This window comes from Equus asinus, chromosome 3, assembly GCF_041296235.1.
Source record: "Equus asinus isolate D_3611 breed Donkey chromosome 3, EquAss-T2T_v2, whole genome shotgun sequence".
NCBI classification, from domain to species: domain Eukaryota; kingdom Metazoa; phylum Chordata; class Mammalia; order Perissodactyla; family Equidae; genus Equus; species Equus asinus.
In genome coordinates, this window is record NC_091792.1 from 44,999,418 (window position 1) to 45,024,259 (window position 24,842).

At 35.8% G+C, this 24,842-nt stretch overlaps 1 long non-coding RNA gene across 5 annotated transcripts in view; it reads right to left on the reverse strand.

Moving 5' to 3' along the window:
• Window positions 1–1,688: 1,688 nt before the first annotated feature.
• LOC106831262 (uncharacterized) overlaps window positions 1,689–24,842 on the reverse strand; it is a 60,173-nt gene continuing 37,019 nt past the window's right edge. For 3 of the 5 annotated variants that reach the window (XR_011501996.1, XR_011501999.1, XR_001398133.3), the window contains one exon: window positions 1,689–23,448. This is a non-coding gene — a long non-coding RNA (uncharacterized lncRNA). The remainder of the gene's footprint in view (window positions 23,449–24,842) is intronic. The other 2 variants (XR_011501997.1, XR_011501998.1) reach the window with 1 other exon arrangement.

Below are 24,842 nucleotides of genomic sequence, written 5' to 3' on the forward strand. Positions count from 1 at the left end.
ACATTCCCAAGACCTAGCCAAAAGGTAAATTAAAACCTGGCAAAAAATATCATTCAAAACACAAAGCAATAATTTCTATGTAATATGGAGATTTCTCCTATACCATAATCTAAGTGTGATAAATTGAATTCATTTTCAAAATATTCAATTCTCCTCCTATGGGACAATTAGGCATCCCTGCCCTGTTGAATGTAGGTGGAGCCACCTTTGCTTTGACCAGTGGAATATGGGCAGAATTGACATGTGTCACTTCCATGCAATATGTTCTCTTTTTTGTTTGACTTCTTTTGCTGGACACAAGATTTTTGAGATTTGCTCATGTTGTTACATATATCAGTAGTTTGTTCCTTTTCGTTGCTAATTAGTATTCCACTGTATGAGTATGCCACAATGTATGAGTCTGTTTTCCAGTTGATGAACATTTGGATTGTTTCTAGTTTAGGCTGTTATGAATAATGCTGCTTTGGACATTCTTATGCAAGTCTTTTTGTGGACATGTGTCTCAGTTCTCTCGGGTAAATACTTAGGAGTAGAATTACCAGGTCATAAGATAAATTTATGTTTAATTTTATATGAAACTACCTAACTATTGGAGGAGGTCATCAGGAGGACATGACCTTGGTTGATCTTCAAGCTAGACTCAGGCAATCAGAGGTTCCTTATCCCCTCCCCTGTCCTTGGAATGTACGTTCAGCCCACCATTCTCAGAACCATTTCAAGGGCATAACCTTGAGACAGTAATGTGTTATTGAGACCATCTGGACTGAATACGTGACTGAAGTCCATTAACCTCTCTATATAAACTTTTAAGATTCTGGTGGGTGGATGTGGAGCTCTGCTAGTCTTATGGCTGCCCAAGACAAGCCTATTAAACCTGCCACCTTCCAGTCTGGAGTGGTCTGCCTCTTTCTTCAGTCTTTCCTTGAACTCCGTGTGCAGGAACCACTTTCAAATTTCACCTGAGGAACTCCCAAGGTTGAAAACCAACACTAACAAATTTCCAAGGTGAGAGTTCCTATTGTACTTCTTCGTCATTAATATTTGGTGTTATTGGTCTTTTCAATTTTAACCATTCCAGTGGGAGTTAAGTGGTAATTCTTGTGGCCGTAATTCGCATTTCCCTGATCACTAATGATGTTGAATACCTCTTCTTTTGTTGATTAGCCATTTGAATAACCTCTTCAGTGAGGTGTCTATTCAAGAGCTTTGCTCATTTTCTTTAGGCTGTTTATCTTTTTACTATTGAGTTGTTATTCTTTCTATATTAATTTCAATAAGACAAATTTCTTAATTTTATTTCTATTACAGTTGTTGGATTTATTGTCCTCTCTAAGAAATTTTTGCCTACCTCAAGATCGTGAAGATATTGTAGAAGATTTTATTCTTATGAAAGAAGCTTTTTCCCCTAGAAACTTTACAATTTTAGTTTTTATGTTAGATTCATGCTTCACACTAATTTTGAGTGCAGTGTGAGATGAGAGTCAAGGTTACCTTTTTCTCCATATATTTACCAGTTATTACCAGCCTCATTTGTTGAGAAGACTTTTCTTTACCCATTGAATTGAATTGGGAACGTTTCCAAAAATCAATTGATGTCTGTGTGTCTACTTGTGGTCTTTGTATTCTGTTCCATTAATCTATTTACCTATCCTTATGTCAATACCACTCTGTCTTGATGATGTAGTAATTCTTGAAATCAGATGGTGAAAGTCCTCTACCTTTGTTCTCTTGCAATACTCCTTTAACTATTTTAAGTTCTTTTAAAGAATTTTAAGTTCTCTATATGGAGAAAAAATTGATGATTCAAGACAGGAAACAATTGTCCATGGTATGTATATGAGATTACCCATAATCACTATATTGACTATACTTTCTTATTTTCTGTATTCTTGATGTTCTGGTATCTGGGTACCTGCTGGTGGGGAGGAATTGCCCCTCCCAGGGTTAGCTAAATCCTAGAGATAGTAAAGGACTTGCCTGGGAGCTTATCTTTGGTATGCAAACCAATCAATCTGAGTTCATACCCCCATCTGCCTCATTTTATCAGGCTCTTTCAGTCTAGAAACACTGTCCCCCTACCCTGATCACCCCAAGGCCAGTTTCTGAACAACTAGGAACCACCCCTAACAGCCTAGAGTTCACCAAAAGTATTCAAGCTGTCCAATCCTAAACCTACTGAGCTTGCTTACCTTGTCTCACCCAGTCCTTCCCACGAAGAACATAATAAAGGCTCCCACCCCACGGCTCCTCCCTCTCTCTGCCTGCCCATCTTGCCTCGCTGCTTTCCTGTGTGGCCCTGCATGGCATGCCGTACCTCCTGCTTGTAAGCAATTGTGAGTATAAGAAAAACTTCTTCCTTCATGACAATCATTTCTGGGTCTGCATGCCTTACCACAGCTGATTAAAACAAATCCCAGGTACCATTAAAACAATCGCACATCATCAATGCTAGAATTTCTTATTTTAAAATTTTATATCAATATGATATTTGAAATTGATATGTTATTGTTATAATTAGCAGAACTTGATTACCAGGTATTTTACAGTTTTCTCTATATTTTTGGGTTTTCATATTTCTTTATTACAAAATTCTTTTAATGTTCTTTGTCCATTATTTTATTATGCTTTTGCATTTTTTCCCTTTTACCTCAGATTGAGAATGCCCAGACCTCTCCTGGACTCTCTCGAATGGTGCCAGAATTCAAACTTGTTGGGTTACAGTAAATAGTACATTATGGCAGAAAAATTGTGCGTTTGGAGAGCAGATGGAGATGCAGATAGAAATCAATAAATGAAAAATCATATATTGCATGTAAGGAAATTGCCTGAGAGAGTACCAACATGAAAGCGGAAGGGATGGGCAAGACTGGAATGAAGAAAACAAGTCAGTAAGTAGTTATTACAACACTGAGAGAGACTGAGACTTTTTTAAGGGAACCATATCCAATAACAAAAACAAAAACCATATCAAACAAAACCCAAATCACAGGGATACAAACAAAACTACAAGAGGACTACAGAGACTGGAACAAAGTAACAAAAGATGAAGTCAGAATGAAGAAACAGAGGCATGGAGGCCAATAAAGACTTAGGATGACCCAAGTGAATCAAGCTAATTATGACTGAATTCAGACATGGAGAGGATCCCAGGTCATTAGGACAGAAATGGACAAATCCAACCTCAGGAAATGACTGTAACAAGAAACATGTACCCACGAATTAGTAGCAAAAATAATAATAAATCAGTAAGTAAATAGAACAGGAGGAAATTTTTGGAGGTGACGAATATGTTTATGGCATACATTGTGGGGTTTCACAGATGTATACTTACCTCCAAATTCATCAAGCTGTATACATTAAATAGTAACAGCTTTTTTTTTAATGTCAATCATATCTCAATAAAGTGATTTTAAAAAAAAAGAACTAATGTAGGGATGGGAGGGGGTGGGAAGGAAGTGAGACAGTTGTGAGAAATATGAAAAGAAATTGAAGAGAATTAAGTCAGAGTGTGTTGAAGACAGATGAAGTAGGAATTCATAGATGTGCAATGGAGTCAATCATTACAGTTTTGCAATGTTCTCTACCAACATTCAGAATATCAGGAGGAACAATGAAGAAAGTGGGAAAGTAAATTCCAAGTTAAAACGGAATGAATTCTCTAACTATTGTGAAGTTTTTTTGTCTTTTCTAACCAACCAGACTGTAAGCTCCTTGAGAATTGGGACCTGTATTAGACAACTTCTAATGCTTATATCTCCTTGTTCAGTGCTAGGTACAAATGAGTGCTTAATATGTAAATATTAATAAATATGATACTGATATTTCTATCCTATTTCTTTAAGTGCACACTACACTAGCTTTGAAAATGTCTAATGTCACAGGAAGTTCATATGTTCATTCCCGTCATATGAACTATCTTCCTCATCTATTTGCATATATTGTAGTCAAAGTTTTCAACTCCAAACAGAATAAAATTCATCTAACAATAAACACCTCAGATGTATAAAGAGTCAAAAACTACTCTCTGAACTCCTTCCCAAATACATAATAGTAGTTACCCAGGCCCCGGTAAATATGCCAGGCAGAATGGGTATCAGGTAGAGGAAGAATACTAATTCCTGTAGCCCATGACAAAATGGAGGAAGTAAGAGACCCAGATGGATGGGTAGAGAGACCCAGAGACTGGACAAAAGAAACTCAAAGGAGAGAGAAAGAGTAGGGTATTAACACATCGAGGAAAGAAAACACAGCAGGTAGAAAGCATCTCTGGCACCTGTTTATCATAAAAGTGTGGTTTCCAGGCAAACAGATAGAGTTTTGGGTAAATAGCATGGATTTTTAAACCCTGTGAATTGGGGATCTTGAGCTGGGTTCTGACCATGAGCCATACTATGACCAAGACTCAAAGACAGTTCAATTAAATGGTGGAGTATCACACTCACGCCACAAACAAGAATAAGTTTTCTGTTCTTCTAATTTAAACTACACAATAATTTTTCTTATTTAAAACACATTCCAATTTGGGATGAATCACATTAACATGTTGTGTGAGGCTTGAATATAAAAAAAGGCACTAATAAAGTTCATGATAAGCATAAGCCAGACATCAAACTTGGAAAATAGAATTTCAGTATCAATAACTATCTGTACCACTCAACCATCAGAGATATTTAAGGTAACATTGTGTGCAGCCTTTGTGTTCACAGACCATCTATTCTTGGCCGTAGTAACTACAGAAATAAGACATAATGAATAGGAAACTTCTGAAGGTCATTTTGACTTCACTCAGCTTTACAAATCCCCATTCCACATCGTTCAGGGCCTCTTAAGCAAACTATCTTAATGTAAGTGGAGATAGGAAATGACAATACGTGAGATCAGTGCATGGAACAGAGGTGACCAGAGGTTACCTCTATTTTGGATCAAGTTATTATTATAGAAGTTATCAGAATATCAGGAGTAACAATGATGAAAGTGGGAAAGTAAAATTAAATGTTCTACAGAAATAATTAAGAACTGTGCTGTTGTAGTTTCTAAACACCATGTTCATTATAAACAGCGCATGAAGAAATTTTTGTGAGAACTGGCAATATTCTGAGGCAATTAGAAAATACAGAAGTTGGTACCAATCAATCTTTTAAGGTAGTTGCTCCTCCCGCTCCTCCTGCTCCTCCTCCTCCTGCTCCTTCTCCAATTCCTTCACCTCCTCTTCCTCCTCCTCTCCCTGCTTCTTATATGTATATCTCTTTTCCTCGGCAAACAGTAGCAACTACTACTGCAGTGATTTTTCAACCCTGGCTTTGCATCAAAATTACTTGCAAAACTTTTTTTAAATATCGATTCTGGACCTTTACTGCCAGATATTCTGATTCTGTGGAATATTGATACATTTTTCCATAGGAGAGTCTGTGGCAAACTAGGATAAAAACTCCTGTCTTAATTTTCACCTTGAACAATCTGCAGGTACTACATAAATTGAGAGGAACAGATATCCAAATGGTTTATGTGAATATCATTTTAGTCCCAGGAATGGATCAACTGAGATGTATATAACGGTAGTAGTGACAGTATTTGAGAATCGGTGGGTTCACATAAATACAACTCCTCACAAATCCTCAGATCTGATTGATGATGAGGTCTCAGTGAAGAGATTTGATAGCACACTTTGCGTCTACTGAGCCAGTATAGACTGATAGCCAGCCTTCTCAAAGTTCTTGACAAAAGTGGCATTCTCTAAAGATTTAAGGAATTTACTGACCGACCAAGGAGGACACAGAGTAAATTAAGCTCTCCTCCCTCAGACAATGATTTCTGGAGAGTGTGCTTGTCTCTCTTTTCTGAGAATAATGTGAATAATTCCCTGAGAACTAGTGTGTTTTCTCTTTGTAGATGACATTTGTAATATTTTCTTGTTTTCTTTGAAAACCAGGGAGACTAGAGCCAAATTTGCTGTTCAACTTCAGTAGCTATGTAGAACACCATGACCTCATGCTTTCTTCCTCGTCTTGTGTTATTTTATATTTTCCCTCATTCAGATTTTAAAGATTTTTCATTTTATTACATGAATTAATTTAATTTTCCATTGAGTTGGCTCAATATGGAAAGTGTTTGATGTTATTGGAATCATTCCTAAATACTGCTACATAATTAGCAAAATGTTTTAATTCTCAGCCAAAGAAATACTGAAAGGTCATCATAATGAGCCTTCCTGAGTCTCTTCAAAACTAAAGCAATTTAGAGGTAAATTCTGCAATCAGAAGGCGTCAGCATCACCTTCACAGCTAACTTCAGTTGCAGGTCACTCTAAACTCAAATTTCTTCAAATTGGGAACTGGTAGCAATCATCTTACTGGGTTACAAGCAAGAGGCTGGGAGATGAGATGACAGTCAGTCACTCAGGTATGCAGAGCACAAAGCACCCAGATCACATTTGTAATTGCATGTGATTTATAAACACTGATTTATGCCAGCTTTCCTATTTTTATTTTCTAGAGTAGCAGCTCTTATTTTTATTAAAGGATGCAATGATTTGACTTATCACTGGCTAGGAATGAACCTGGTGTATTTTATGAATAATTATGCTATGTGAAAGCCACTCCAGCTTTGTTCAGAAATTTTTCAAAATCTTTCTAGAACAAAATTCTCTCAGACTCTTATAAATATTAAAAATTTATGACAAAGAAAGCAAGTTTTTTCATTATACCTAAAAGAAAAACTGTTCTCAAAGATTTCTAAAGAGAAATCACACTGAAGTCTTAGAAAATGCTTTTATTCTCCCATTATTTTGTGATGCTATTGCCAGAAGACTGTGATTAGAAAAGACCAAAAGTTTATTCCCACCCATTTTACAAAAACACGGAAAACGTACACACCAGGAATTAGATAAACCCTCCAGAAGCCTAGGACGATTTCATCACAGCCAATTCAAGGCTATATTTTACAAGGTCAAATCTTCTGGATGAGAAGAATAAAGTATAATCTGCCATCTTGAAGCTTCATCTTAGCTGGAAGTGGTGTGGAAAATGTAATGTTTACCCACTCTTTTGTTCCTTATCCTTAGGTATCTACCCTATTTAATGAAGGTTATTGTTGGGGCTGATGTCTTTTTTATTTTTTTAATTTTAAGAGTTTATTTGAGCAAAAAACAGTTCTAATTGGGCAGCACCAAGCTGCAAGTGGTTAGGAGCACTCAACAAGCAGGAAGTACGGGAAGGATTTTTATAGAGAAAAGATGGGCACAAAGAAAGAAAATTATTCATTGACTGTAGCTTAAAGCCTGGTTAGTTAGTGGTGATTGGTTGTCCTTAGGTTTCAATTTTATAACCTGGAGATGTTTACAGGCTCAGATTTTGGTATGTTTATGTAGGCCGCCATGGCATTAGAGCCACATCAGTCTAATGGTCTCCTTGTTTAATTAATTTAATAATTCCCGCCTTTTGGTTGTCTTCTCATACAAGGGAGATTGACCAAAACTTTGGTATTGGTGCCACTCTCAATCACCATCAGAGTTAAGTTGCATTTCTCTGGTCCTAAAACTCATAGGTTATGATGTCAAGAGCTCATGTCTTTTGATTTCCAACCATGTCTTGTCTCTAGACCCATGGCTGCATATTAGAATCACCTGGTGAGCTCTTAAAACTTCCTATACCAAAGCCAAATACAGACTAATTGGATCAGAGTATCTGGAAGAAAGAATTATGCATCAAACTTTAAGCTCCCCAGATGATTCCATTAAGCAGCCAAACTTGATGTCCACCTTCACATAAAACCAATTAATTAAATTATTTTTAAGTTATATGTAATTAGAATCAAGAATCTCACTATGTAATTGGTAAAATAAAACAAAGACTCAACGATTTAATTTAGAGATCACTCTTGGTAATGTGTCCTCTTGTTCTACTGATTTCTCTTTGTCCTGAAGTTACCCAGAGAACATGAATCAGTGTTTTAATGGTAAAATATGAAGCAAATTCTATAAGATATTTTATTACTAATTTTATGCAGGATGATTTTTGAGAAATATTATACTCAGTTTAAATTTTAGAGAAGGATCTCAGAGTCAAATCATTATTCTAAAATAAAGGAAGGACAACAATCTCAATCAAAAAGGCAAAATTTGCTTATAAAATATTAAGAGGGAGGACCTATTTAAAAACACATAATTTGTTTAGAATAAAAACACAATGAGCAAATTCAAATAATTCTTGAAAAATAAATTGAAAGAAGAAGCAGTTTCTGTTTTGCGCAAGAAAACTTGGTATTTTGAAGGAAACAAAGGCAATGGGTACCAAACTTCATTTACCTGCCATGGATCAGTTTCAAAGAAGAAATAAACAGGACTTGCCATTTCTGTGTCTAATTCTTCTGAAATCTGATTGATTTATGAATTCATTTGGAAGACAGACAATATTATAAGTAAATACAAAATACCTGAAGATGCAGGGATTAGAAATAAGCTCTTATTTGTACTGTGTGTCAACTTAATTTACATTTTCAGAAAGAGGAATTGAGGTACAAAGACATTAAATGACTCACTTAAGGTCATCCAGTAAATTCAATCAGTAGGAGAAAGAGAAATAATGTATCAGTTTACTAATTTAGTATTATGATACTGACATTAACTCAGTAGTCCAGAATCCCAGTAGTTTGTACAATACCCTCTTTTTCCGTGAATGTATCCCAACTTATAGAAATTATAGTTCAAGACCCTTGCCAGAGTTTCAAATATCTTTTAAAAAAAAAGAAAGCCCTTGTACCTCTTTTAAAGTTCTGCTCTTTAACATTTCCAAAACTAATGGGAAGATTTAGTTTTCTGACACTGGCAAATGGAAACATTCATCCTTGAAGGAGAAGACTACCATAGCCAATAAACCAAATAAATTTTTCAAGAACGATTCATGTTTATGAAAAGATCCACATGTAGTGTTCCAAAGTCTGCCTTTCTGAGCCATCTGCTGTATCTGTCATCAGACCAGTTGCATAAACCAGCACCTGGCCTTTCCAAAAATTGCCTGTTTTGCATCCATGAATCATATTGCTGACCTCATCAAGTGGTTGGTAACTCTAATCTCACCATCAGAATTGGAGTTTTCTGACACAGCAAGGGTGATGAGTGCTGATTAGGAATGGGTTGTACAGGGAAAATAGACTACTTATTTTCATGAAAACACTAGCCTCAAACTGGAATTTCTATAGTAATTTTATGGTTTCCTCTTTGCTTACTACAGAGATACACTTTAAGATTATTTAAAAGCAAAATCCAATATTGCTATTTAAAAGATGGGCAAATATTTATAGCCGAGACTTCCGATCATGGACAATTTAGCTGGTATGTGGCATCAAAAAGATTAGCATGATGCTTATTTTGTGGCATAATTCCCAAGAAAGCCTTACCTATTATCAATATTATATCACTATTCCCCAGAATATACCAGTCAAGAAGCCAATATCCCAGGAGGAATTAGCCTTCCTCTTACTGAAATGATTTACTGTCATGCCTTTGTCTAGGCTGGAAGTACCACTCAACTTCCAGACATTATCCTTCCCTTTTCCAGAAATGAGGAATTATATCTATGTAAGACAACTGCATGGACCCACCAGTTGTTATTGGACTCCAAGACTCATCCTGGTCTCTGCATTCTTGTTCTGTTAAATCCTATTTCCTGGTCTCTTGTGCTAATTGTACCACCACCTCCAGATCTCTGCTCCAACTCTTCAATAGCCTTCTCATGACACATTTGACTCTGCTGTTACCACCACTTAAGTCCGATGTTAGTTTCGTCCTCTGAATTTATGGTACCTGCTTTTCTCATATACAGTGTTAACCCACTTTGCTTTCTCCAGCTTGTAACCTCGTGCTTCCCTCTCTGTGCCTCATCTACCAAATTCTCTGGGTATTTGTGCCATTTTGTCCTGACAGACCTTCCCTGCAATCCACCACCCAGGACTGACAGCTGTACGTGAAAAGCCATGTCATATACAAGCTGGGAATTGTGCGTATTTACCAAGTGGGATGATGGTGATCCTTTAAAAGACAGTAGTCTTTATTTCACATGCAAACATGATTATCTCTATACATAATTAAATGGGCAACTCACTGAAAGACGACTTTAAAAGTAATAAATAAATAAAACCTAGAGAGAAAAACAATGTGTTAAAGACAACAGATGGTCAAATAATACAGTATGTATAAAACTTTTGGCTAAAAACTAATTTGCTGAGTTGAGTGGGTAGAAAAGGCCAAATAAAATGTACTAGAGATCTTTGCAAACAAGAAGAGATGTGCATTTGTCAGAAAATCATTTCATTGAAATAGAAGGACACTCAACCTGCAGTGATTTTAAATAGAATTATTTGACTCCTTGTGGAAATAACTTTTACAAAAATCATATTTTTTCCTCATACTCAATCTTTTAATGAATAATGTAAACCCAAAACATTTTAATGGATGCACTACTCAGTGTGACCTTCTGTAATTAGTTTCACAAGTGACTCTTGATCAATTACTAAAGAAAATGAAGCGATCTTAAGGTTAACAACAATTTATCATGTTTTGTCTTTGCTCCCCCAATGTGTATGCACACACAGGTATGCACACATAAACTCTAAAATCACCCTGGGAATAATAACCAGGGTCACGTAAGTTTATATCTTTTGTGGGGGTGGGGCCAGGGTAGGTTACGCAGCAATTGCGTAAGGAAACCTCGGATGTCCTTTTATCCTTACGTAGCAGGGATGCTAAGGCAGAAATCACTCCCTCAGGTCAAACCGGTGTTATAACCTTTGAAGGGAACATAGGACAAGGACAGTCAACCTAAAACTGGAAACACTTATAGGAAATGCCTAAGAATGTGAGGCAGAGTTAAATAAATACCCAAGACCAAGCTGGAGAAGGAAACTGAGTCTTTAGAGGCGATTACTGACAGTTGTCTGAGCAATGCTGCTGAGATATTTCCTCGCTGACAGAAGCTGAATGCACCACTTCTCAAACATAACAATAACAAAGAGTATCTCCCTGGTTGTGACCGCATGCTATAAATTTAGATGGACCCAGGTTCAAATACTGACCATTTCAATGCCATTTAAGCTCTGTGACTTTGACCAAGTTGCTTAATTCTTTAAGCCTTAACTTCTTCACCTGAAAATAGAGATAATAATACCTTCCCCATAATTACTGTTAAATGTAAAGCCCTTGGCTCTGGTGTTTGGCACAAAGTAAGTGTTCAACAAATATTAGCTAAAATAATAAACATGAATAACATTCATAACCTCATATTAAGAAGCATTCCATTTGTTTCTCATCAGGTTTCCTTTGGTTCTCAAATCACCTGACTGCCCCCATATTTGTGAGTCAGGTGGGAGAGACCCATTGAACTGCAAGCTCCCTAAGCAACCTCAGTCTAGTTGCCAAACTCTTTAACTGTTTGAACACAACCTATGTTCAGGCAGTTAATTACACAAACATCATTCTATATTTCTGCAACATCTGCATTGTCTGCTGTATGTCTAGCAATTTGGTAGATCTTTTGGGGGTGACAAAAAGACCTTGCCTCAGAGATTGTAGGCTGAATTCACCAAACAGGCTAAGGCAAGTGGTATTATTATCCAAATAAGAAAGGGAGATACAGGTGAAAAATAGACATAAGTCTACTCCAGGTCAAGAGACTACAAACCAGAAGATCATGGTTTAGTTAGGAAAGCTGTAACTGGTTAACTATGTAACATTACTTAGTGACTTGTTGAATAGCAAAAAGTTCTAGAGAGAAGGAAGCTTCATAGGTTGAGTAGTTGTGATGGTTAATTTTATGAGTCAACTTGACTGGGCCAAGAGATGACCAGATAGCTGGTTAAACATTATTTCTTGATGTGTCTGTGAAGGCATTTCCAGAAGAGATTATCACCAGAATTGATAGACTAAGTAAAGCAGATGGCCCTCCCCAGTGTAGGTGGACATGGTCCAATCTATTGAGGGCCTGGAAAGACAAAAAGGAAGAGGAACGTTGAATTTGCTCTCTGCCTGACAATTAAGTTGGGACATCAATCTTCTCCTGCCCTTGGCACTCCTGGTTCTCAGGGCTTCTAACTCAGATAGGAATCTGCACCATCAGACCTCGAGCTCTCAGGCCTTCGAAGTATACCATCGGCATTCCCGGGTCTCCAACTTGCAAATGGCAGATTGCAGGAAATAGATAAATATACTGGGACTAAGAGTAGTGTAGCATATTTTCCCTTATATTCCATGTTAAAGGATGGGTTTTGGTAGCTCTCCAAGATCTACCAAAGAAGAAACAGGTTTCGATGACTTCCCAGAGCAGGCAAACCATGTTAATTATCTGCACCAACATGAGAAGTTGACACTAGCTCTAAAATTTTCTCATAGATTACCTACCTCCCAGGCTAATGAGCCTGCCATAGGAGTAAACAGGTTAACACATGTTTTCTGTATGCTCCCTCTGGATGGGAGTCAGTTGTGTGACTTCAAGAGACAATTTTTTTAAGTTAGCTCTATAATACTAGAAACATAATTGCAGTGGAAGAACAGAAACGAGAAATAGGAAGCCTTTTCCAATAAGAAGAACCCAAGCCCAATAAAGGGCAGCACCTCCAGGTCATTGAGAATCTAGCATGGGGACTTTCCAAAGCTCAATGAGCACCATGCTGCAGGGTCCACTGGTGTCCCTGAGGCTGTAATGACACACAAAAGATCCGTTATTCAAAGTTATAACCATAGTGTCCACTCTTCCATAAGTCCGACCTCACCTTGTAAATATTTTCCTATGGGACCAAAATGTAAATATAACATAAGCTACATTTATAACCTAGTATCTTATTTCTTAATATGCTGTTATTTTCAATGGCAAGGTAAAGCACTTATCACTTGTTATTCACTTTTACAGATATTGCCTATAAAACACATCTTTGAAACTTAATGACTACATTCTGACATTTATTACCTAGAAGGCATTTGTACTTTTCTCTTGGCTTCTACAATCTATCACCACCTCTGCAAAGCACTTAAGAAGATGTGAAGAAGGACATTGGAAATCATTCACAATGTTATCAAGTTAGACAAAAGGAAAACATACAAAGGATCTATCCAAAAAGAATGCCAAAATTATCAAAGTAGGAATATTAGTATACGTACACATCTTTGGGCTCCTGGCTTGACACCCAACTACTTTGTGGATGCTGGTAGGTTAAAAGAGATCTGCTTGAGTACTTCAAGAACTTGTCAATGAATATGAGACCTAGCACAGCAAAGATAATGAGCATTTTTTATAAAACATCCCCAGCTGCTCACTTTGTTAAAGGTTCACTTTTTCCAATTCCCCTTTAATTCAGTTGGATAGGAAAAATGGTTTATCCTTAGCTTGCTCCATCTTATCACTTCCAAACCATTAATTTATCACCTTCCTTCTATCTTCCTTTGAATTTCAAATTTACTATTTTCTCCAAATCATCAACTGAACTCTGCGAACTATTTAGACCCTCTGCGATAACCTAACAAATGATTGAAATTTCTCTTCTTCTGCTCTACCCTGAGAGGCATTTACCCACTTATCCATGCATTTATTTGTTCGTTCATCCATTTGATTCACCATGTATTGACTTCCTACTACCATGACCAGTTTGTTTGCTTGCTAGGGTTGCCATGATAAAGTATCACAGACTGAGTGGTTTAAGTCACAGAAATTTATTGCTCATAGTTGTGAAGGCTAGAAGTCCAAAATCCAGATGTCAGGAGGGTTGATTCTCTCTGAGGGCTATAAAGGAAAGATCTGTTCTACTCATCTCTCCTTGGCTTGTAGATGACCATCTTTTCCCTATCTCTCTTCACATCATTTTTCTTCTACGTGTGACTGTGTCCAAATTTTCCCTTTTTGTAAGGACGTCAGTCATATTGGATTAGGGGCCCACCCTACTCCAGCATGACTTCATCTTAACTAAGTACATCTGCAAGGACCCTATTTCCAAATAAAGTCACATTCTGAGGTGCTAGGGATCAGAATTTCAACATATGAATTTGGGTGAGGGCAGAAGGAGACAGTTTAACCCATAATAGGCAGGTGCAGTTCTAAACACAGAGCAGAAAAGATCCTGTGTAGCACCTCCTTCCTGCAGTCTAACCAAAGGCCTTTGCCTCCTACTTTGTTGTAAAAACAAGGCTCATTCCATGGAAGTTCCATCAACTATCATCTTCTTCTCTTCTTTATTGTGTACAATTCCTTATGTATTCTTTGTCCTTCCATCTTCTCTAAAGTGAATCCCTCCTATGTCTTAGATTCCAAACTTCCCCAGCTATTAAGAGAGCTGAAAACCCACTTAAATCTTCTCTCTCTAGCATTTTCACCTCTCCATTGATTCATCTCCCTATGCTTGTAAAGAAGCAAAGATTTTTCCATCCTGAAAAATCCATTTTGGGGGCTCTCTAGGTACACCAGAAACTACCCAGAAATAAACCTCACTAAGTAGTGGCTTCCAAATGGTTTTGACAGTGATCCCATCATTTTTTTTTCTCAGGCAATGTTCACATTTTTTGTTTTGTCCTCCACCCTGTTACGTCAATTTCCTGGAGGCCTGCAAATTTAACTGACAAAAGATGGATTAACAGGAAAAAAAGAGCACAAATTTTATTAATATTTTACATGCACAGGATTTCACAGAAAATGAGTGAAACTCAAGCACTTAACTCAAGGTTTTATACACCATTTTAGCAAAGGAGAAGGGGTTTGGGCAAAAGGGTTAATAAAGTGTCTAGGAAATACATGGGGAGCTAATGGAAGATAAGGATTATTGTAGCAAGACTTGTTTATGCAGACTCATCTTGTTGCCAACTCTCCATCTCTGGTGATAAGAGTTGCTCTCCTCTTCCTAAAATAGGAGAAGGGGACATCTTCACAAAGGAAAATTTATGCTCTGCTTTTAGGCAGAAAAGAGGAGGGAAAAGAACTCTTCCCTCGTCTGTTGATTGTCAATTGCCTTCAGCTCAAAATAATCCTTATGACAGAGTAGCATATGTTGGAGTGGTATGTCCTGATCCCTTCAGTTTCCACATATTTGATTTTTTTTTTCCTTAGGAAGATTCACCCTGAGCTAACATCTGTGCAAATCTTCCTCTGTTTTGTATGTGAGTTGCCAGTAGAGCATGGCCACCCACAAGTGGTGTAGGTCTGTACCTGGGTACCGAACCCAGGCTGCTGAAACACGGTGTGCTGAACTTAACCACTAGGCCAAGGGGCTGACCGCCACATATCTGATATATTTTAAAGTCATTTCTAAAAGTGACTTTATATACTGTGTTGTTTTGTTGATATTTCCTACTCTGAATGAAATAGTTTTCAGTGTGCACCAGGATATAACTTTTCTAACCTATGTTAAGTGTTGTTACGTTATGCATCTATCATGCCATCACATGTTTATCATTCTGTGTATTAAATTCATGACAGAAAAATTTCTAATTTTAGAAATTAAATATTAAATATTTAGAATATGCTTGATTAAGATAATCATTCAAAGATTCAAAGGTTTACCATAGAATATATCCGAATTTGTCAGGTGTACTTCCAAGGTTTTTAATCTCTATTCAATTATACTTTTCCTGTGTAGATGAACCCTTTACTATACTTCAAATTGAAAATTTATCTTCATGAATTTAAAAAAAATGACAATTATTACAAAAGAGTACTGAGAAATGAGGAGGCCCCAGAGAACAGCAAATGATACACATTCACAACCCTGATAAGTAGGAAGTAAAATAAATTTGAAAGTGAGAGATGCTTTTGCAGGCCATGAAAGAAAAACTCCATTCATGAGTGAAATTCAAGTTAATGGGTGTTTAATAACCAAATGAGACATGTATTAGTCAAGGGCTGTCTCTTGGTACATGATTAACCTAATTTGATATTCAGACACTGAAAAGATCAAAATGGGAAAAGAGCTTCCAAAGAAATACTAAACATAACATTCATTCATTTGTTCAATACTCAAAAATATTAAGCCTCTGCTATGTCCTAGACATTGCGCTAGGCACCAAGAACACAATACTGAGTGAGATAGATGCAATTTTAATTATCAACAGAACAGACAAGCAGAGGAAAATTATTCTACAAAGCGAGATACTGCTACAGATAGGAGAGGCTTGAGGTGATGTGGAAATACTTAGCAAGAACACCTAACCTCATATATAGGGTTCTCTTCCATCTTCCTAAAAGTAAACTGCCAGACAGATGAATAGGGATTAGTCAGAGAAAATGGAGGGGGAAATGCATCCCAGGCAGAAGTAATGAAAGTCAAAGAAACCTGTGAGGAAGCTATTGGAATAATTCAGATGGTGGCATCAGTTAAAGTGGTGGCAATGGGGATTAAGAAATGCAATGAATTTGAGAAAGATTTATGGGATAAATTTGACAGCAATTAATGGTTGTTGAGATCCAGCAGAGTGAAGAAATGGAAGGAGTCAAGAGTGACTCCCAGATCCCTGGCTTGAGGAAATAAACAATGTTTTTTGTTTTTGTTTTTACTTTATAACCCGTTCAACCATTTCTCCCGCCTCCCACTCCCCACCTCTGGCAACCACCAATCTCTTCTCTTTATCTATGAGCTTGGTTTGTTTTCGTTTGTTTGTTTGTTTTTAGAGTCCACATATAAGAGAGATTTTTTACAGTATTTCTCTTTCTCTGTCTGACTTATTTCACTTCGCATAATGTCCTCGAGGTCCATCAATGTTGTAGCAAATGGCAAGATTTCATTCTTTTTTATGGATGAATTCCATGTATATATATACCACAGTCTCTTTACCCATTCATTTATTGATGGACGCTTGGATTGTTTCAATATCTTGGCTATCATAAATAATGCTGCAGTGAACATGGGGGTGAATGTCTCTTTTCGAGTTAGTGTTTTCATTTTCTTTGGATAAATACCCAAAAGTAGAATTGCTGGATTATATGAGAGTTCTATTTTTAATTTTTTGAGTAACCTCCATACTGTTTTCCATAGTGACTACACCAATTTACATTTCCACCAACAGTACGTAAGAGTTTCCTTTTCTCCACATCCTTTCTGACACTTTTTAGCTTTGATAATAGCTATATAACAGGCGTGAGGTGATGTCTCATCATGGTTTTGGTTTGCATTTCCCTGATGGTCAATAATGTTGAGCATCTTTTCATGTACATGTTGGCTATCTGTGTACCTCCTTTGGAAAAATGTCTATCCTGATCTTCTGCCCATTTTTTAATCAGATTGCTTTTTTGATATTGAATTGTATGAGTTCTTTATATATTTTGGATATTAGCCCCTTATCAGATATATGATTGCAAATATTTTCTCCCATTGAATAAGTGGCCTTTTCATTTTGTTGATGGTTTCCTTTGCTGTGCAGTGCTTTTCAGTATGATGTAGTCCCACTTATTTATTTTTGCTTTTGTTGCTTTTTCTTTTGGTGTCAGATTCAAAAAATCATTGTCAAGACCTATTTTAAGGACCTTACCATCTATGTATTCTTCTAGGAGTCGTACGACTTCAGGTCTTACATTCAAGTCTTTAATCCATTTTGAGTTAATTTTGTGTATGGTGTAAGATAGTAGTAGAGATTTGTTCTTTTGCATGTGGCTGTCCTGTTTTCCCAACACAATTTATTTTTTATTTATTTAATTGAGGTCATATTGGCTTATAACATTGTGCAAACTCCAGATGTACATTATTATATATCAATTTCTGTAGAGAGCGTATCATGTTTACCACAATAGTCTAGATTTTATCTGTCGCCATGATTGTCCTGTTACCCCTTTCACCCTCCCCCATCCCTGTCCCCTCTGGTAACCACTAATCTTTTCTCCTTATCCCTATGTTTATTTATCTTTCACATATAAGTGAAATCATATGGTGTTTGCCTTTCTCTGTCTGGCTTATTTCACTTAGCATAACATCCTCAAGGTCCATCCATGTTGTTGCAAATGGCACAATTCTGTCTTTTTTGATGGTTGAATACTATTCCGTTGTGTATATATACTACATCTTCTTTATGCATTCATCTGTTGATGGGTACTTGGGTTGCTTCCATGTCTTGGCTATTGTGAATAATTCTGCACTGAACACATGGGCGCATAAATCTCTTTAAATTGTTGATTTCATGTTCTTTGGTTAAATACCCCGAACTAGGATAGCTGGATAATATGATATTTCTATTTTTAAATTTTTGAGGAATCTCAATACTGTTTTTGATAGTGGCTGAACCAGTTTACATTCCCACCAGCAGTGTGTGAGTGTTCCCTTTTCTCCACATCCTCTCCAACATTTCTTATTTCTTGTGCCAGTTAGCCAAGTTGTGAATGCAAAGGAAAAGTTCTTAAAGGAAATTAAAAGTGCTACTCCAGTGAACATATGAATGATAAGGAAGCAAAATAGTCTATTGCTGATATGGAGAAAGTTTTAGGGGTCTGGATAGAAGACCAAACCAGCCACAACATTCCCTTAAACTAAAGCCTAATGCAGAGCAGGTCCTAACCCTCTTCAATTCTCTGAAGGCTGAGAGAGGTGAGGAAGCTGCAGAAGAAAAGTTTGAAGCTAGCACAGGCTGGCTCATGAGGTTTAAGGAAAGAAGCCATCTCCATAACATAAAAATGCAAGGTGAAGCAACAAGTGCTGATGTAGAAGCTGCAGCAAGTTATCCAGAAGATCTAGCAAAGATAATTCATGAAGATGGCTACACTAAATAACAGATTTAGCAATTTTTAACAATAAAGGATTTTTCAACTAAGGTATATATGTGGTCTTTTTAGGCACAATGCTATTGCACACTTAATAGATTACAGTACTGTGTAAACATAACTTTAATATGCACTGGGAAGCTGAAAAATTTGTGTTAACTCACTTTATGGTGATATTCACTTTGTTGCAGTGGTTTGGAACTGAACCCACAATATCTCCAAGATACACCTGTGTTTCTGGGCTCTCTCTTCTGTTCCATTGATCTATGTGTCTGTTTTTAAGCTAATATCACACTGCTTTAATTACTATAGCTTTGTAATACAGTTTGAAAACAGGGAACATGACGCTTTCAGCTTTGTTTTTCTTCCTCAAGATTACTTTGGCTTTTTAGGATCTTTCTGGTTCTATACAAATTTTAGCATTAGTTGTTCTTTTCTTTGAAAAATGCCATTGGAATTTTAATAGAGATTGCATTGAGTCTGCAGATTGCTTTGGGTAGTATGGACATTTTAACAATATTGATTCTTCCCATCTATGAACACAGAATATCTTTCCGTTTATTTGTGCCATCTTCAATTTTTTTCATTAATATCTTGTAGTTTTCAATAGTCAAGTATTTCACTTCCTTGGTTAAATTTATTTCTAAGTAATTTATTCTTTTTGGTATAATTGTAAATAGGATTTTTTCTTTATTTCTCTTTTGTATAGAATTAGTGTATAGAAACACAACAGATTTTTGTGTACTGATTTTGTATTCTATAACTTTATTCAATTTGTTTATTAGTTCTAACAGTTTTTTGATGGAGTCTTTAGGGTTTTCTATATATAACATCATGTCATCTGCAAATAGTGACAGTTTTACTTCTTCCTCTCCAATTGGATGACTTCTATATCTTTTCTTGCCTAATTACTGATTAGGACTTCTAATACTACATTGAATAGAAGTGGCGAGGGTAGACATTCTTGTCTTGTCCTGATCTTAAAGGAAAGGCTTTCACCCTTTCATCATTGAGTATGATGTTAACTGTGGCTTGTCACATATGGCCTTTATTATATTGAGGTACCTTCTTCTACACCCACTTTGTTGAGAGTTTTTATCATAAATGGCTGTTGAATTTCGTCAAATGCATTTTCTGCACCTATTGAGATGACCATATGACTTTTATCCTTTGTTTTGTTAATGTGGTGTATCACTTTGACTGATTGGCAGATATTGAACCATCCCTGCATCCTTGGAATAAACCCCACTTGATCATGGTGTATGATCTTTTTGATGTATTGTTGGATTTGATTTGTTAATATTTTGTTAAGGATATTTGCATCTATGTTCATCAGAGATATTGGCTTGTAATTTTTTTTCTTGTGCTGTCTTTGTCTGGCATTGGTATCAAGGCAATGCTGGCCTTATAAAATGAGTTAGAAAAAGTTCCTTTTTCTTCTATTTTTTTGAAAAGTCTGAGAAATATTGATATTAATTCTTCTTTGAATGTTTAGTAGAATTCACCGATGAAGCCATTTGATCCCGAGCTTTTGTTTCCTGGGAAATTTTTAGCTATTGATTTAATGTCCTTACCAGTCATCGGTCTGTTCAGATTTTCTATTTCATCATGATTCAGTCTTGGTAGGTTGTACATTTCTAGGAATTTATCCATTTCTTCTAGGTTGTCCAGTTTGTTGACGTACAATTGTTCATAGTAGTCTCTTATGAGTTTTTGAATTTCTGTGCTATCAGTTGTAACATCTTGTCTTTCATTTCTGATTTTATTTGAACCCTCTCTCCTTTTTCCTTGATAAGTCTGGCTAAAACCTTGTCAATTTTGTAAATAAATGATGGTTCTACTTGATGAGGTCAAGACCACATGAAGAGAAGCAGATTCAGGAGGAAAGATGATGATGGGACTTTGTACATACTGAGGACACGTCTAATAGGCAAGAAAGAAGCTTAAAGGAGATCTCAGCTGGAGATGCTGATGTGGGACTTATCAGCAAATAGATGGTAACTGAAACTAGGATATGATGAGATTTCCCTGAGACTCTAAAAATAAGATGTGAATAGGCCTAGCAAAGCACCTTGAGAGTGAGAGAGATTTAACTCATTTGGAAACATTTGCATGGGATTGGTAGGGAATTGGGTAGAAAATGAGTTCTGTTTCATACATACAGTTTTAGGAGACTGAAAAACCAAAGTAAAAGGTAGGTTAGAAGTACCCTCCAGCAAGCATCTTCCTGCTTCAATAAATGTCACACAAGTCCTTATCTTTACTATTCTTCAAGATCCCTTAAATTGTTATAAGGACTAAAATAGGTATAAACTGAGTGCAAAACTTATGGCAGGAAAATACAGGTTTCCAGGAGGAAGCTATCTGGCGAAAATATTTATAGACTTGATATTTTTCTTGATAAGTTAGTAAGAACTTCAAAATGTTGTAGAAACAGACAATGCAACAAATTAGAAACATGAGTAAAATCTTCAGAAAAAAACAAAAAGATGCCTAAAAAGGAAAATATAATCATACCATAATGGTAACTAGAGCAAACATAGTTACATAGCTATGACATAGTAGATGGTATTTACTGATTTTCAAATTTCAGAATTAATCACTAAACAAAACCCAGAAGAAATAATTATGATTACTAAACAAAATTTCTTGTCAACCTTAGTAATTTCAAGGGAAAGTGAAATGCCAGAAATTTTATGAAAGGGGGGACAAAAGGTGAAAGAAATTCACATTACTATGTGAGAAGTCGAGATTCATTACCTATAGTATGGAACAAGAATTAAAAATAAGTTTATTGTTTAAGTTTACCATGAAGAATAAAAGTAGAATAATAACTATATTGGTATGAGGTAAAAAGAAATTGAGCAAGTTATGTAAGTTGGCTAAATTTTATCTATCATAGCAGAAAGCCAATAAATCATGTCTAAAATTAATAAATCAAGTAATAATGATACATGTATACAATATGCAATATGTTGAAACTGCAAGAAGAAACAGTTTAAAAGTAGCTTCCTCTAGGGAGGAAGAAGTAGAGAATGGAAAGAGGTATGGCTAAGAGATTTTCATTTTGAATCTTTAGCTACTCTTTGATTATCAACCATGTACATGCTTTGTTTTTGAGAAAAATTTAAAATATTCTTTAAAAATGTAATGAGGTCTGTAAAATTCTACCTCCAAACTCCTTGTCTAACTTTCTTTCTCCTCTCTCTCTCAATCTCTTTCTCTCTCACTCTCTTGAACCCTAGATGCAAATCAAAATTGACTATCCAACAGAATCGAGTCAGACTCTGTTCCCTGAGGCACACTGTGGAGGAGCACTATGTGGTGCTGAAGAGAATTAAAGCCAGCCAGAATACCATTTATGTTGCCAATAGAATTTTTCTAGTCTTCTTGCTTGTAGCTGCAAACACACACACACACACACACACACACACACACACACACACACACACCCGCCCTACCACCACCTCCACCCACTATAACAACACATTCGTAAGAATTGGTGCCATTTAGTCTTTGGCTTAGCTTAGACCTATAGCTTTTAAACTCTCTGCTACTTCTCAGCTACTGTGGTTGCTTTTGGTATTCAGCTCTGCGTAACCCTCTTCCCCTGCTTTAGTCATGCTCTCTTCTGCTAACATAACATGCCACTTCACACTCTTGGTCTGCCCCCAGTCCTCAGATTCTGCTAACTTCACATATAGGTCACCATGTGACTTGTTGACTTCTTCCCCATCTGTCAGAATATTGCACATTCTTTAAGACCCACATCACATACCAACTCATAATTTCTTCTCTGTGTTCCATTGAACTTTGCTTCCTATTTATAATAGCAGAGGTCACCATGACTTTTATTACAAATTTATTGTTTATGTATATTTTTACACTTGTTTCAACTTTAAATTCTTTGAGGGTGACTACTACATCTTGCTCATCTCTTATCTAACATAGTAAATGGAATAATTCAATGCATATAATGCTCGTTAGATGAATATTTAACTGCATTTAATTTTAGTCAGTCAATCTCATAGATTTTTATGCACTGGGAAATTAGGGGTTATTTTCTGTAGATTTGAGTGGGGAGGCTCTTTCATTTTCTTCACAAGAATTTACCGAATGATACAGAGTTTTTATATTGAATCACTTGCGAAATAATAACATAGTTAATGAGGTTAATAAAATTGAAACCAAAATTTTAAGTGTGAAAAGGAATCACACATGCAAAACATATTTTCTGTGATTGAACCTTAACTTTGTTGGGTTTTTTTTTCAGCTTTCTAACATCCAGAGCAAAAAGGGAAATACTCTTTAATACCATCCTACATCCTACATCTCTAGATGTGCTCCATTTGGAAACTAGACAGACTTCCCAGAGAAATTTCAAACAGAATGAAGGGCATATCAAAAGGTCCAACATATGGGTAATTGCAATCCCAGAAGCAGAAAATAGGACAGAAAAAAATATTTTATGAAATAATGAATGAATGATCCCAAATTTAATGAAAATCATAAGTTAACAGATTTAAGAAAGTCAGAAAACTCCAAGCAGGATAAATTCAAAATAAATACACCTAAACATACCTTAGTCAAACTGCAGAACCCAAAAGTAAGGAGAAAATCTTGAAAGTAGTCAGAAGAAACAACACTTACATACATTTGAACAATGATTTATTTGACTGCTTATTTCTCATCAGAAATGATGGCGATCAAAAGTGAATGGGTCGACATCTCTAAAGTGCTGAAAGAAAAAAACAGAAATTCTAAATTCTAAATCCAATGGAAATATCCTTAAGAATGAAGGTGAAACAAAGACACATCCAAACAAAAATAAAATTAGTAGAATTAATTAGCAGCTACTCTGCACTAAAATAAAAGTTAAAGAGAATTTTTTAGGTTAAAGAGAAATAATACCAGAAGGAAATTCAAATCTTCAGGAAGGAATGAAGAGCATCGAAAATTGTAAATGTCTGTTTCAACATAATAGATAAGTATATTCTCTTAATTTCTTTAAAATGCATATAATTTTAAAGCAAAAACTATAACACTCTTCTGTGAGATTTATAGCATAAGCAGACATAATACATATGACAATTCTAGCACAACAGATGGGAGGGTAATAAATGGATGTAAAGAGTTGCAAAGCATCCCCATTTTACACGAAGTCATACAATATTAAATTTAAGTAGACTGTGAAAGTTAGGGATATATATTGTAATCCCAAGAGCAACCACTAAAACTAATGCAAAGAGGTATAACTAAAACCCAATAGATAAATTGAAATGGAATTAATATATATATATATATATTCAACTAATATAAAAGAAAGCAAGAAAGGTAAAACAGAGGAACAAAAAGAAAGGACAAACAGAAAAAAAAAATAGTAAAATGGGAAACCTAAATTTAATCATGCCAATGATTGCATTAAACGTTATTGAACTAAACACCCCAATTATAAGACAGAGATTATCAGAATGAATATTTAAAAGACCCAGACATATGCTATTTTAAGGAGGTGCACTTTAAATATAAATATGCAAATAGATTGAAATTAAATAGTTGGAGAAAATATGCTATGCAAACTGCAAGCATGAGAAAGTGTAGGGTGTCTATATTAACATCAGATAAATTAGATTTCAAGACAAGGAGTATTATCAGAGATAAGGAGGGACATTTCATAATGGTAAAAGGACCGGTATATTAGATATAATAATCATAAATGTATATGTGCATAATAACAGAGTTTTAAAATACATGAATAAAAAACTGACAATTAAAGGAGCAATAGAAAATTCTAGAACCAAAGTTGGAGATTTTAAGATTCCTTTTTCAACAACTGAGAGAAGAATGATTCAAAAATTTCAGGAAAGAATAAATGACACTGTTTCTGCAAAAAAGCTAATAGCTAATTTAGACCATAAAAGATAGTTATACTAATGTTGTTGCTAATATCAATCTATGGAACAATGTTTGCTGATGATCAACAAATGTGCATAATTAGGTCTGTTTAGGCTTTCAATATCAATGTATTGGTGTCTACTTACTGCTATTTTATTCTTAAATCATTGAAGAACCATTAAAGACTTTTGAGCAAGAGAGTAACACGATATAATTAGCATTTAAGAGCAATCATTC